Source organism: Silene latifolia, chromosome 3, assembly GCF_048544455.1.
Source record: "Silene latifolia isolate original U9 population chromosome 3, ASM4854445v1, whole genome shotgun sequence".
In the NCBI taxonomy this organism is placed as follows: Eukaryota; Viridiplantae; Streptophyta; class Magnoliopsida; order Caryophyllales; family Caryophyllaceae; genus Silene; species Silene latifolia.
Genome location: NC_133528.1, coordinates 32,578,050 through 32,592,386, shown reverse-complemented (window position 1 = coordinate 32,592,386; position 14,337 = coordinate 32,578,050).

Below are 14,337 nucleotides of genomic sequence, written 5' to 3'. Positions count from 1 at the left end.
TACTCTGTCAAGGTGTATTCCAAAATGGATCCTGTCAAATACCTCTTCGAGAAACCCGTTCTCAATGGTCAATTGGCAAGGTGGACCCTAATGCTCTCAGAGTTCGATCTCAAATATGTACCTCTGAAGGTTATAAAGGGGTGATCCATTGCCGAGTTCTTCGCCGATAATCCCATCAACGACACCCAAGTGGTGGACACATGGTCATTCACAGACGAGGACATACTACAAACTAACGTGGACTCTTGGGACCTTTATTTTGATGGAGCATCGAATTTAAGAGGATTTGGAATAGGAGTGTTGCTCATTTCTCCTGAAGGTGGGCATACACCACTCTCTGTCAAACTCGACTTCAAAGTGACAATAACGCAGCAGAATATGAAACTTGCCTCATCGGGCTACAAGCGGCAGTAAGTTTAGGCATCAAGAATCTTCGAGTTCATGGAGACTCGTCCTTGATCATCAACCAAATTACTGGATCTTGGAAGATTCGAAGTGAAAGTCTAGCACCCTATCAGGCTAGGATAGATCAAGTTGCCCAATTCTTCGACCAAGTCACTTATTTGCACTTACCCTATCAGGCTAGGACATATCAGGCACGTATCAAACGAGCCTTCAACAAACGGGTTAAGCCCAGAAACATCAAAGAAGGAGATTTAGTCCTCAAATCAGTCAGAGCTCTATTACCTGTCGATCCACATGGAAAGTTTAAACCCAACTGGGCTGGACCATTCTTAGTCAAGTCCATACTCTCTGGGGTGCGGTTAAGATCACAGACCTAGACGGGAATGAATATGCTAACCCAACCAACCTCGATCAACTGAAACGATATTATGCCTACTGTAGGACAAGACACGCGCCTCGTGTATCACCCACGTGCCGCTCATGCGACACGAAATAATATGGCCCTCGGCCCACTGAAATAAATCTTATGTCACTATGCTCTTGCATTTTGACATTTCGTCATCCTCATATCATCAAATAAATTGAGTTGTATTTTAGGAGTAAGTAAAGCACATGCTTATTTTCTAGTTCATTACAAGCTCTTGCTTAAAACAATTATTCTTTTATATTTACTCGAACTACGCGCAAGGGTTTGATTTCATTTTCTTAATGAATACGTAGGCAATCCTTTCACAGGATACAACCCGCTATTTTAATGTAAATAGAAGGACATTTGCATTTGCATTTGAAATTCGACAAGAATACTAAAAGAAAATGACAATAGTTTCTTAACTAATTAATCTTTTTATTAATTTTGTTCCATAAATAATAATAATAATAATAATAATAATAAGCCACATAGTATAAAATCCTGAAAAATAAATGCTAGGCTAGGATTCTAAAAACCCCGCCGTTTATTACAAATAATAATAATAATAATAATAATAATAATAATAATAATAATAATAATAATAATAATAATAATAATAATAATAATAATAATAATAATAATAATAATAATAATAATAATAATAATAATAATAATAATAATAATAATAATAATAATAATAATAATAATAATAATAATAATAATAATAATAATAATAATTAATAATAATAATAATAATAATAATAATAATAATAATAATAATAATAATAATAATAATAATAATAATAATAATAATAATAATAATAATAATAATAATAATAATAATAATAATAATAATAATAATAATAATAATAATAATAATAATAATAATAATAATAATAATAATAATAATAATAATAATAATAATAATAATAATAATAATAATAATAATAATAATAATAATAATAATAATAATAATAATAATAATAATAATAATAATAATAATAATAATAATAACAATAATAATAATAATAATAAATAATACTACGACTAAGGCTACTCTTCCATCTTTCCTTTGCCTTTGTCATTTTTGTCATACTTTTTATCTCGACCACGAGCTGGGCGCTCTTGTGCTATCTCTGACCTAATCACCAAAGGTCTCTCTCGCGGTCTCGCCTTACCATTTCGGTCCACCACCATCTCTGCGGCAGGAGTGATCTTCGGTTTCTTCTTCGGATGAACGACTCGGAATCCGGCCTCCTCCTCCTCCTCAGTCAAGTATTTATGGTTCTCCTTTGCTACTTCGCGAATCCTATAGTCAACAGGCTCGTGCTTCCTCAATTTCTCACGCTCTTCAGGAGTATCAGCCTTCCTCCGTTGCAGATATGAATCCGATACCCACAAGGAGCCAACAGGAGAAAGTATAAACCACATGTTCCTTTGCGCCCACTTGAGGACCCACTCTCGAAGAATCTCGGTCGTATGTGCCAACGCAGTCTGAGGAACAGTGTCAAGCTTAGGGATATTCTGCTTAAGGCCAACTTGCCTCATCAATCTCTCCGGGAAGATACAAACCATAAATTCCAAGCCAGGAATGCGAACTGACCGAGTCGGGTCTAAAGATGAAACTCCAGTGACTGACTTGCGATGCTACCATGGCACGATCCATCGGAACAAGGGGCCTCCTTCATTCTTCAACTTGTTCTCCCAATAGTTGCAAACCCGAGCAAAGTCCACCATGTAGAGCCTCGTCCTCATCACAATCGACCGAGCATGATATCCTGGAACATTCACTGGAGCCTCGATCAGCCGCAATCGCTCCATGAGCCAAACCTACAAGGGATGACGGGAATTAATCCCAATACGGCTAACGGAAAAAAAAAACGGTTGGTCCACATACAAAAAAAAAAGCGGGTTCTTACCTGTAGAATAATAGGACTTTCCAAATAAGGAAGCTCGCGGGTTGCTTTTCTGTTGTCCAACCCCAGAATGATCTCTCCTGAGCAAAGGCACGCTGGGCTCCTGCACAGCTCCATCTGTTCCACTATGCTCAAGAAGCGAGGATCCCCTCTCACCTCTTTGTCAACGTGCCCTTGAAGGACATAACAGTGAAGTAGACAGAATCCAAACGCCCTGCGTCTCGCGATATAAGATATAAAAGGGTCTTCCCTGTTTATAAATCGATCAATAAAGTCAAGCATAAGAACTCCTTCTGAAGTCACAAGACGGTCGACCTCAGCTTTAGTCAGTCCCAAAAAGTCTCTGAATTTGCCCTTATACCCCTGAGAGCTAGAAGGTATGGCGGGAGTATTTTATGGGTCCCATCCTCCTATAGCAGCTATCTCCTCCGGAAAAGGACAAATATCGCCTCTAGGAAAGGCAAACACATGGAAATTAGGGTCCCAATAGTCGAGACAAGCATCCAAGAAAGGTTTCACTATCTTCACTAACTTGAGACTCAAGATTGATCCCAAATTAAAGGCACCCATATCGTGTTTCCCCACACTTGTGAACTCATTCGTCCAATCCTTGAGACGGTTTTCGAAGGAATCCATAATGTTGAATTTTTTTTGGAATATATGGGAGTTTTTATGAAATAGACGGAAGAAAGATGGAGGAATTACGAGAATAAATGCCTCCCCGACGTCTCTATTTATACTAAAAGCCGTTTCCTAATTTCCATCAGGTCTGACCAGCTGGGGAAGTGGCGCAACACCTGCTGCGCCTCTTCGAAGGGTCGCAGCTCTTGCTACGCCTCTTCCCCAGGCTGATTTCCGTGGTTTTCCGCTTTGGATCTTTCCTAATTTATTTCGGTTATAATTTCCTATTCCTATAGGTTATTACTTTGGTAATTCCGTCCAATTACCAAATTTTATGTTTCCTAAAGTTCTCGGGCACGATTTTCGAGACAAAATCGACATTCTAGCCAAATGAGCACACTTACCCGTTTCATTTTATTTTATTTTTTAGGGGAATCATTTCACTCCTCATTTCACATTTTATTTCAAACTTATACATTTCTTTTTTACATTTTTTTAGGGGGTAGCCTTCCCTACCGTCTGGTCTTTTCTTTGGCTCTTTTTTCATTTTCGCTAATCCTTTTTTGTCATTTTCGCTTTTTTCTGGGCATTTTTTCGCATTTTTCGGTCATTTTGCGCTAATTAAAGCCAAGTGTATGTTATGTTTATGCGTATAAATTCTGTGTAAATTTTGGCAGCAAGACGTTGTAAACCGTCATCTACCAAACCTGTTTCTAAGCTAACCTGCAGGAACAATACACGACCCAGCAGCAAAGGCACTCAGGCCTTTATATAAACAACCAAAGCGCAACAAAGTACAACCAACTGGGGACTTTCGCCCAAAACAGGTCCGAAAATACAAAACAAAGTTCGAAATGTACAAAGTATATACAAGACGACAGGAAAAAAAAAAGGGGAAAGACAGCTACTCCTGGTCGCTACTCAACTCCGCTACAGTCGCCTCGAGGGTGGCAATCTCAGCATCCCTGACCTCCAACTCCCTCAGCAGGTGAGCTGTCTCCTCCTGAGACCGCGCCAGCTCACGCTCCCAGTCTTGCTCCCTCTGCAAGTGATAAAGAAATGCCTCATTTCAATCATTTCATACAACCATTTCAAACAAATGCGAGAAATTACAACAAAGCTCAAAGTAAAGAGAATGAGAGGTTCATACCTGTCGTCCTCGGCCACCAGCAAGTGCCTCAGCAGCCGTGGCCCGCAGCCGGTTGGCCCCCCTCCACAACGTCACATGCTGAGATGGCGCCACTAGCAATTCAAAAAACAAAAGATTTTTAATAAAATGAACAAATGTATTCTTATACAATAGCAAAAGTCAACTGAAACTGGGGGCTTACCCTCCTAACCAAGTGCTGCCACTCCTCCAGGCCAGCATCTGTCACCTCCTCACCGAAGTCACGGAGCTCGGAGATCGTTGTCATCCCTGGAGCGTCGGTGTACTCAAGTGTCTCTAGGTACGTTGGGGGCTTGACGCCTGCCACCTCGATCTCCTGCAAAATTCATATGAATACTTTATTCGACGATCATTCGAAAGTAAAATACTTACCACGATCGGCCAGTACGCCAGCCTCTGGCGAACAAATGAGGAGTACTCCTCGCCAAGGAGAAGAAGAGCGCCACCACCAACGCCCGCCAAGTCAGCCTCCCTCTCAGCGTCAGAGGGCTCCCTCAATATCGTCCGAGGAGGATCGATGGGAACCGTGAAAGCATCACGGGAACACTGACGAGTCAAACGTTCGCCCAGATACCACACTGGTCCCATGGACGTCCTCAGTAGCAACCGACTCGAGCTCCTAGGTCGAAGGACCTCAGCCACGAAGGCCGGAGCGCCAAGGTAGTCAACCCAAGGTCTGGGCACCCACTAAAGACAAGTAAATGAAGGGGTCATTCTTATGATCATTTCTGAAATCAATAAAGTAAATAATGAAAAGAAAAGTGATTGAAGATACTCACGTCACTCAACTTCAGGGCATTCACGCCCCGTCGACAAACATCGTAAGAAGAGCGTTGGCTCTTCCTACGACACACCGCCCAGTCCCTCACCACTGGTACGCCCTCGGCTCTACCTCCGTCGTCTTGGGCGCGAAGCCCGAAAAGTAGGAGTACACCCACGCCTGCAAAATAAGACAATCGATAATGATCTTTCATGATTCGATAAAAGCAAAAGAAGTACGGGAAGAAGTAATGATATTTCATAATACAAAACAAAGGATTATACCTCCAGTAGTAGCCCAGCACCGACTATAGCCGGAGAAATCCCCTTCTCCAGCAGCTCGGGATGAACCATGGCCCTCATGTAGCGAGTGAGGACCGCAAACCCTGGAGTGACCCAGTCCCACCGACCCAGGTCACTCAAGTTAGAAAGGAACGGAAGAAGCTTCGTTGACAGCCTCTCCCCCTTGTCTCCGAGGTAAAGCGAAGACAAGAACCACCAGAGCCATAGACGAGCCCTCTACTCCGCAGTACAAGCAGGAGGAGCTACCCTCCTCCCGTCTATCGTCACCAATGTCGGGGTCTTACCCATGAAGCAATCCGTAACGTAAGTACTCGGCACCATCCCGGAAACACTGGCAGCACCCTCTGCCAGGTTCCAGCCGATCAACCTCTTGGCCTCGGCCGAGTCCACCCTCATGGCCGTTAGCGGCCACACCACAGCCTCCCATCGCACGTCAGACCATAAATCGTGCCGTAAGCCTCCAGAGTGACCCCGACCTCCCCAAAAGACATGTGAAAGGTCGAGGTCGTGTCCCAGTACCGATCGAGGAACGCTCGAATCAGGCAAAGGTTAACCCGAAGCTTCTTTGCCTTGATCGCCCTCCACGGTCCCACCAAGGCTCCAAAGGCTCCCAACTCGATGATGGCCTTCTCCTCCACCGTCAACCTCTCGTAGGCCTCTATCATCGTCGTGGAACCAGAGAAAGACCTCAAGTTCCCAGCCTCCCGTATCGATTCAAGAAAATGCTATCTTTAGCACAAAGCAAATGAGAAATGGAATAAAGAAGGAAATTAGTAAAGAAATGGCAAGTCTAGCCTACCAAATCCTCGCCGTCCTGTAAGACAAGTGGCTCTCCACTGCCCAAATGAGATGTCGACCATTCTATTTCTCAGCCCACTCTGGTGCCCCCGCTAGCTGGCGACCACCTCGTCCTATGTGAGCCCGCCTCGGGACCTCCTCGACGACCTCCTCCTCGAAAACCTCCTCGAACACCTCCTCAAGAGTAAGAGAAGGGTCTAAATCGACGTCCAAATCCATGGGAGCCCTCCCCAACATAGAAGCAACGTCACCTGCAAAATTGAAGTAAATTAGGCCACGTCGAATGACGACAAGCCTCGATAAGGGTTGTTTCAAGCCTTTCAAGCCCCGAAACGGCCTTTTCTCGCCATATTTGGCCATTTCTTTCAAAAACAAATCACTCATGTGGTAAATTGGGTCAAGTCTAAGTCCAAGCCTAGTCATGGGTTTGAGTTAAAATTTCGGCAGCATTTCGCTATAATGGCGATTATGCCCCAAAAAGGTGTCCTGAAAAAGTTGTCACAAACAAAAAATCCGACATGGTAGGGAATTTACCCATCACACAAGGATCCCAAAAATCAAATTTCATCAAAAATGGGCAGTCCTAAGGCCATTTTCGAATAGGTTTTCGAAACAGCTGAGAAACCGTCTCAAAATCGCTCAAACGCTCAATACTTGACGAAAACTCAAAAAGAATACATGGTTATGTTTCTAACATTGCCTATTATCCCTTTCTAATGTCAATTTTACAAGAAAAATGCATTTGGGGGAAAAGCCCCAAATTTTCGAAATAATTGGGTTAAAAGCCCTAATTTTTCGACTCAAAATCAAGCAAATGTGAATGTTAAAGCAAGAATGAGACACATACCTCGATTAGTCATGATTACTGGAATAATTTGATCAAATTTTGACGGATTTTGGTTGGAATTTGAGAGAGTTTAGAGAGAATTTGTGTTTTGTTATAATGAATATAACCCGACTTCTGTCGAGGTTTTACTCAGACAGGGATGAACTTAGGAAAAGACGCAGCATCTACTGCGCCTCTTCCAAGAGTCGCAGCTCTTGTTGCGCCCCTTCCCCAGCCTCCCTCCAATTCAACTTTCAAAAATTCATTATGAGTTCGTTATTTGTGGGGCCATCTTTGGTGCGCCTCTTCTCCAACACCATATATCATATATTTGGTCCATTTGACATTTATTCTTTGTCCAGACCCGTATTTCGAGCAGACTGTGAACTGTCGCAGTACTTTATCTTCGAGCAGACTGTGAACCATCGCAATATTTCATCAAGACTTCGCTTGCAACAACGAGCAGCCTTCCATATTCCCCAGCAAGAGTTCGCTTGAGACTGACGCAAGCCGATTCCTCAGCAGTTCCTACCAACGTCCTGCTACCCTCAATATTATGTTTTGTTTCCCCTTTGAGTTCGGCAGAGGTGTCATTCTACGGATGTTCTAATACCAACCCTAGGTTCCCAACCTATCTATGCTCCCACACTTAGCCTTTTCTCTTTAGGATCACCTTTATTAGAGTTCCTACACTCAAACCTTGGTTACCCCTTAGGTTGAGCTTATATTTGGCCTCCTTCTCGTTGATATTTTCCTTTAGGGCCCCACACCCTCGCAAAACCCTTATATATCATTTAGGTCTTACCCTCAGCTCCTACGCACCTCCGAAAACATCTCAAGAAAGAAGTCTCAGGTATGGTTTGTTCTTATGGCTGGCGAGCTTCCTTACGTAGTTTAATGGACTTTAAACGACCCTCCCCGATAGTCGACAGACTCTAAAATGTTCCCGGCAATGGGTCCTTGGCTCAGACCCCTTGAGCCGCCTCGCGTCGTCAGGTTGTAATCTTCGATTGACCTGATGGCTATACTTTGACTTTCGCCTTGTCCAAGCCTCAGTCAAAGTGGGGGCTCTGTAGATACCTCATTTCTACACCTCCCGCCAAACACCCGGTGATGATTGGGCCACATGTTTGGTACGCGGAACGATTTATGACAGTTCGTAAGTTTATCATCAAGTGATAGCTCAAATACTTGTGTCTACCCCTTGGTTGTCATCTACGCGCTGATACGGTCGTTTTTACAATAATTAGAGTTTATTTGGAGTCCAGGTCAAAAACCGCTTCATTTTCTAATAACTGTTTTAAAATGCCGAGTCGGAATGTTCTAGAATGTTCCAGATTTTTATTCCATAAAATCAATTTTTAATCTTTTGGCAAAATATATCCCGAAAATTTTATGATAAAGAATAAGGAAGTTGAGATATACTGCAATTCCCTGAAAGAAACGCGGAAAATCTTTCTTCCGCAGGAGGAAACCTCCGGGGAAAGGACGCAGCACCTGCTACGCCTCTTCCTCAGTTCTTTTCTGCATATTTTCAAATCTTTTCGAGATTTGTTTCCAAAGTTTTACCTTAACCCTAATTCCTCCGTGTGATTAGTATAAATAGGGACCTTCGTTCCACATATTTCTCACGCGAGTGTCCGCCCTTCTCTTCTCCCTTTGCATTCTAAGACCGTGCTCTAAGCTTATTGACGTCTACGTGCTTGATCAAATCGACCACGTAAGCTCGGATCCTTCTGAGTACCAGTCACGATGCATGACCGACCAATTTGACCAACTCCACCTCAATCAATCAATCAATTTAATCTAAATCCTCTTACGAGGGCACTTTCTTCATACATTCAAGTCGAGCAATCACTAAAACGTTAACTTAGTTAATCTCGTTTCGTCAAACATGTAAGTCTGAGGGTGTAAATCCCATCTTTTAATATTGTATTTTATTTTTGTACTAATTAATGTAAGATTTACGTCAAAAATATGTTTAAAACCGATTTCTAAAACCCCTTTATTAACCTATTTTATGGATTAGCAGAAGACAGACGTCGAGAAGAAACGCAGCAACTGCTGCGCCTCTTCCTGAGGCTGCCGCAGTTCGTGCCTTTCTTCTTCTTCCTTTGTCCTTTGTTAATTCATCTCTTTTATCCCGTCTTTTCTTCTTATTTCATACATATAACAATTTTAATTCATAATTCCTAATAATTTATCGAGTTAAATCTGACTTAAATCCCTTATAATCAATATTTGCGGGTTTTCATCAATTAAATCAAACCCGGATTTTTAGAGATTCGATTTGTTCATATCAAGTCTCTGGAATTCGACTTTTGTATATGTTTCTATCAGTTTATCGCGATTGTCTAATTCGTTAAATAACCTCAATAAATTTGTTACTAATTAATCCTAATTAATGCGTAATTGGTTTTAATCCATTTTTAATCTGTTTTAATTCGTCTATATCGTTTTTATGACCAAGTTCACATGTAACTAACATGTTAAATCAATTTCACTCGAGTCAAATATCCATGATCAATCATTAAAATTACAAATTAACATTAAATTCGCAGTTCCGGCTTCACAGCCAGAACTCACCTCAGGAACAGACGCAGTGACCATTGCGCCTCTTCCAAGAGACGCGGCATTGTTGCGCCTGTTCCGGGTTGAGTTCTGTCTCTGAACTTCCGTTCTTGCCTTGACCTAATTCGTTTAGTTTACGTATTAATCTGTTTATTTTCTAACCTAGTTTATTTTCCCCTATTTTTTTTTCAAATTATCCGTCTTAAATGTATTTTTGACGTAAATCAATTAACTTATAGTAATTTCATTTATTGTAATTATTTATTTATCGTATTTATTTATCATGGATGATTTATTTACTTGTTCTCACCTGTAATTAATCTAAACCCTAGTTCGACATAATCGTATGCCTAATTATTTGTTAACCGACTTAGTTAATTCTCACATGCTAGGTTTAAAACGTTGTTTGCTGCATTCCATGCATATAATCGACAGCATATCAAATATAGACGATTTCCCTAATCATTAGTAGAGCCGCTATCGAGGCGGGCGAGATTAAGTGTTCAGTAAAAGGACTTCCTAATACGTACCCTCACCCCTTACTCTAGATCTCTGTGAACATCCGTGTTCATTGGCATCCACGAGAGTCATTCTAGACATAGAATGCTAAGGGTAACGAGTTCTTAGTGTCTGTGTCATTACTTTGTGTCTTGACATGACACGAGGTATTCGAACGGTTCCAATTTCCCATAAAAATTGGTGGCGACTCCACAAATGCAAATGCTTGTTTCCCAAGCAACCCACGTGGGCCCCCGTTGCCACACTCCCCTTAAGCCCAACATTACTTTGAGCTTGTCAATCATCAGGCGCAGCGACCCTATCATTCACTTGGAAGCACATCCCCTTTAGTTGAGAGTACCTCACCTTGAGCTAACCCATCTTCACCACATCTTCCATCAAATGTGAATAAGTTAGTTTTACTTTTTCTACCCTTGATAATCACCTTACCCTTTTTAGTGACCTCCAAAACACCATTCTTAACATGAATGGTACAACCCAATCCATCTAATATATCTAATGAGATTAAATTTCTACTAATGTTTGTTATGTATCTAACATCACCAAACCTTCTAACTTGGCTATCATGAAGTCTTATCTGCACCTCACCAATCCCTTAAATCTTTGCCTTGTCACCATTTGGCAAACTAACCATCTTTCCTTCACATTCTTCATAAGAAGAGAACCACTGTCTTCTTCCACATATATGATAGGAAGTTCCCGAATCTAACACCCAACTCTTCTAAGGTTCCTTTTCACCATGAACCATTAAGAGTTCACCATCATCAATTTCTGCCATAACTGCAACCCCACTTCCACAAGTCTTTTTCAACTCTTTCAAATCTTCTTTTGCTTTAGGACACATAATTTGTATATGACCTAACTCACCGCAGTAGAAGCAATTGATATTGGGATTGTGCCTTTTCCAACTGCCCTTCTTCTTGCCGCGATATTCACCCATAAAAGCTCCACCATCACTTGAAGAGCCACCACTTCCTTGCTTCATCAATTTTTCGGAATCAAGCAAAACCTCAACGGTCTCATATAAGGCCAATGTTGTCTCCCCCACAAGTAAACTAGTAATAACCGGGTTATACTTTTTGGGAAGAGAAGTCAACAACATTATTGCCCTTATCTTCTTCTTTGAATGTTTCATCCAAACTCGCCAATTGGGTGATCAAGCCATTCAACTTGTTTAGATGGTCCCTCAAATCGCCGTCATTTATCATCTCGAGCTCGAAAAGATCTTTCTTCAAGAATAGTTTGTTAGCCAAGGACTTCGCATTATAAATGCTACATAACTTGGTCCACAACTCCTTAAGATTTGTCTCCTCTAACACACTATACTTGACTTTCGGTGAAAGGGCTAAACGGATTGTACTAACCGCGCGCAACTTCATGTCCTCCCATTTGAGAACTTGAACATCATCGGGCATTTTGTCTTCAAGAGTCACATACAACTAGAGCTGGATTTCATCATGGGTCAGCCCGGCCTGCACCAGCTTGGCCCGCTATCTCGGGCTCGTCATTTCCCAGCCCGCCCAACCCGATCATCAGCCCGCACAACCCGCATGACACAACGGGCCGGTCCCGGGTTGTGTACATCCTAACCCGGCCCGGTCACCAACCCGGTTGGCTCGCTTGGCCTAATGCCCTAGGTTTGTACTTTTTTTTAACGGATAATTCACGTGGTACCCTTAAAGTTTGCCACTTTGCACGAAATACCCAAATTTTTGATCCGAAAAACTTAAAGAGGCCATAACTCGTGTTTAGGAACTCAGAAAGTGAAATTTTTTGTTTTCAAATCGATCATCTTTCCGAGAACTATGATTTGATAAAAAAATTTGACGAGCTTGGAACTCGTGACCAAGAGATATGATCACTCAAAGTTTGTTCGGTCGGAAAAACTTTGACGCACAATAACTCCTAGTAACGGATCCAAATGCGACAATTTTTTTTTTCCAAATTGTAGTTCTCGGAAAGATAAGCGATTTGGAAAAAAAAATCGTCACTTTCTGAACTCGTAAACACGAGTTATGACCTCTTTAAGTTTTTCGGATACAAAATTTGGGTATTTCGTGCAAAAGTGGCAAACTTCTGGGGTACCGCGTGAATTATCCGTTTTTTTAATTATATTTGAATTCAAATTATTTTGTATTTTCCCCCCTAATTGTTCTATAAATACTCACTTCATTCAAGCTAAATATTCACACAATTTTCTCCAATCTATTCTCTAGTAATCAATTAATCATCTTCTTAATCTTCTAATTAATTTCAAATAATCAAGTTATTTCAAGTTGTTAAGTTATAAATTCTAATATAAAATTCTAATTCTCTCTTAATCTCTCTTAATCTTTCTAATTCTCACTAATTCTATCATAATATCTAATAATATCAACATTGATATCCCCGAAGAAATCGGTGAAGAGGAGATGGAAAGAATGTTTGGTGATGGTAAATAATTTATACTGGTAATTATTAATTATTTTTATCGTTTCATGTTATTATTAATTACTTTGATTATATTATTAATTAAATATATAATCAAAGTAATTATACTTTCTCTCTAATTTTCTAACCTCAATTTCTTTATATTTATGTTGTAATTAATTTTCATTTATTAATTGACTTGATTATATTACTAATTAGTTTTGTTTATTATGTTTATTAGTTGGTGGCCTTCCAAATACCAAAGAATTGTAAACTTTTGTTGGTTCGGATTCGACTACTACCAAGAAAAAAGGCGGAAGGCAAGGCGATATTTCTTGGGTTTGGGAGTATTTTGAGAAAGTGCCTCGTGAAGGTCAAGTAAAAGGCAAAGAAGTGCATTTTATATGCTCTTGTAAAGTTTGTCCTTTGGTGGGGAACTAAGTCATCCCTTATCAATGGAAGAAGAGAACGGGTACCTTGACCCGTCACTTGGATAAGCATATGAGCTAAATGCCACTAATCACAAATCCGGTGGAGGAGGGGAAAAACAACCAACAATTAATGGTTGTGCATTTTCGATGCCCGGTGGAGGTAAACCGTTCTTTTATAATCGAAACACTATGATTGATAACATGGCTAAATATGTTTGTATGACCGAGAAACCTTTTACTTATGGTGATAGTGTTGAATTAGAAGAATTTGTTAAATTGTCTTTACAACCTCTTTATTATAAAGTGTCAAGAAAAACATTTAAAAAACGTACTAAATCTCAATATGACTTAGCTAGAAATGAATTGAAAGCTTTTTTTTGCATCATATGATAATCGCGTTTGCTTAACAAGTGATTGTTGGACATCTAAACAAGGTGAACCTTATTTATGTATTACCGTACATTGGATTAGTAATGACTTTAGATTAGAAAAATGTATAATTCTGTTTGATTTAATGGAAGAAAGACACACTGGTAAAAATATATTCAATCGTATCAAAAACACAATTACCGAGTTTAATTTATGCAACAAAATTTTGTCTATTTCTTTTGATAATGCTTCATCCAACACAAAAGCCATTGAATTTGTTAAATCACAAATCAAATTGTTGTTAAAAGTAGAACTTATCCATATTAGATGTTGTGCTCACATTGCTAACTTGTAGGCCCAAGAAGGTATTAAATTGTTATTTCCTTTGTTAGACCCAATTAGAAGTGTAATTAAATGGATTAGAAATGGCATGAATTTTAGACGTAAATATGTTGAATTGTGTCAAAGTTTGAGGTTAAGGTCTAAAAAATGGTCATTAGATACACCAACAAGATAGAGTTCAACTTATAAAATGCTTAAGGATGCTATTAGATATAAAGATGTTATCACACCTTTGTATAATGAACATGAGGGTAATAAAGACGATGTCAACTTAATTGATCCATATATATGGGTACTTGCCCAATATGTATGTGAATTGTTAAAAGCTTTTAAAGATGCTACAAAAGTTTTTTCACAAGTTTATAATCCTAATTTTCATTGTGTTATTTTGCAATGTTGCTCAATTGTTGATGCTATGAAGCAATGTGAAATCGTACCATGCTTAATATCGGTTGTTTCAAAAATGAAGGGAAAATGGTTAGAATATTTTA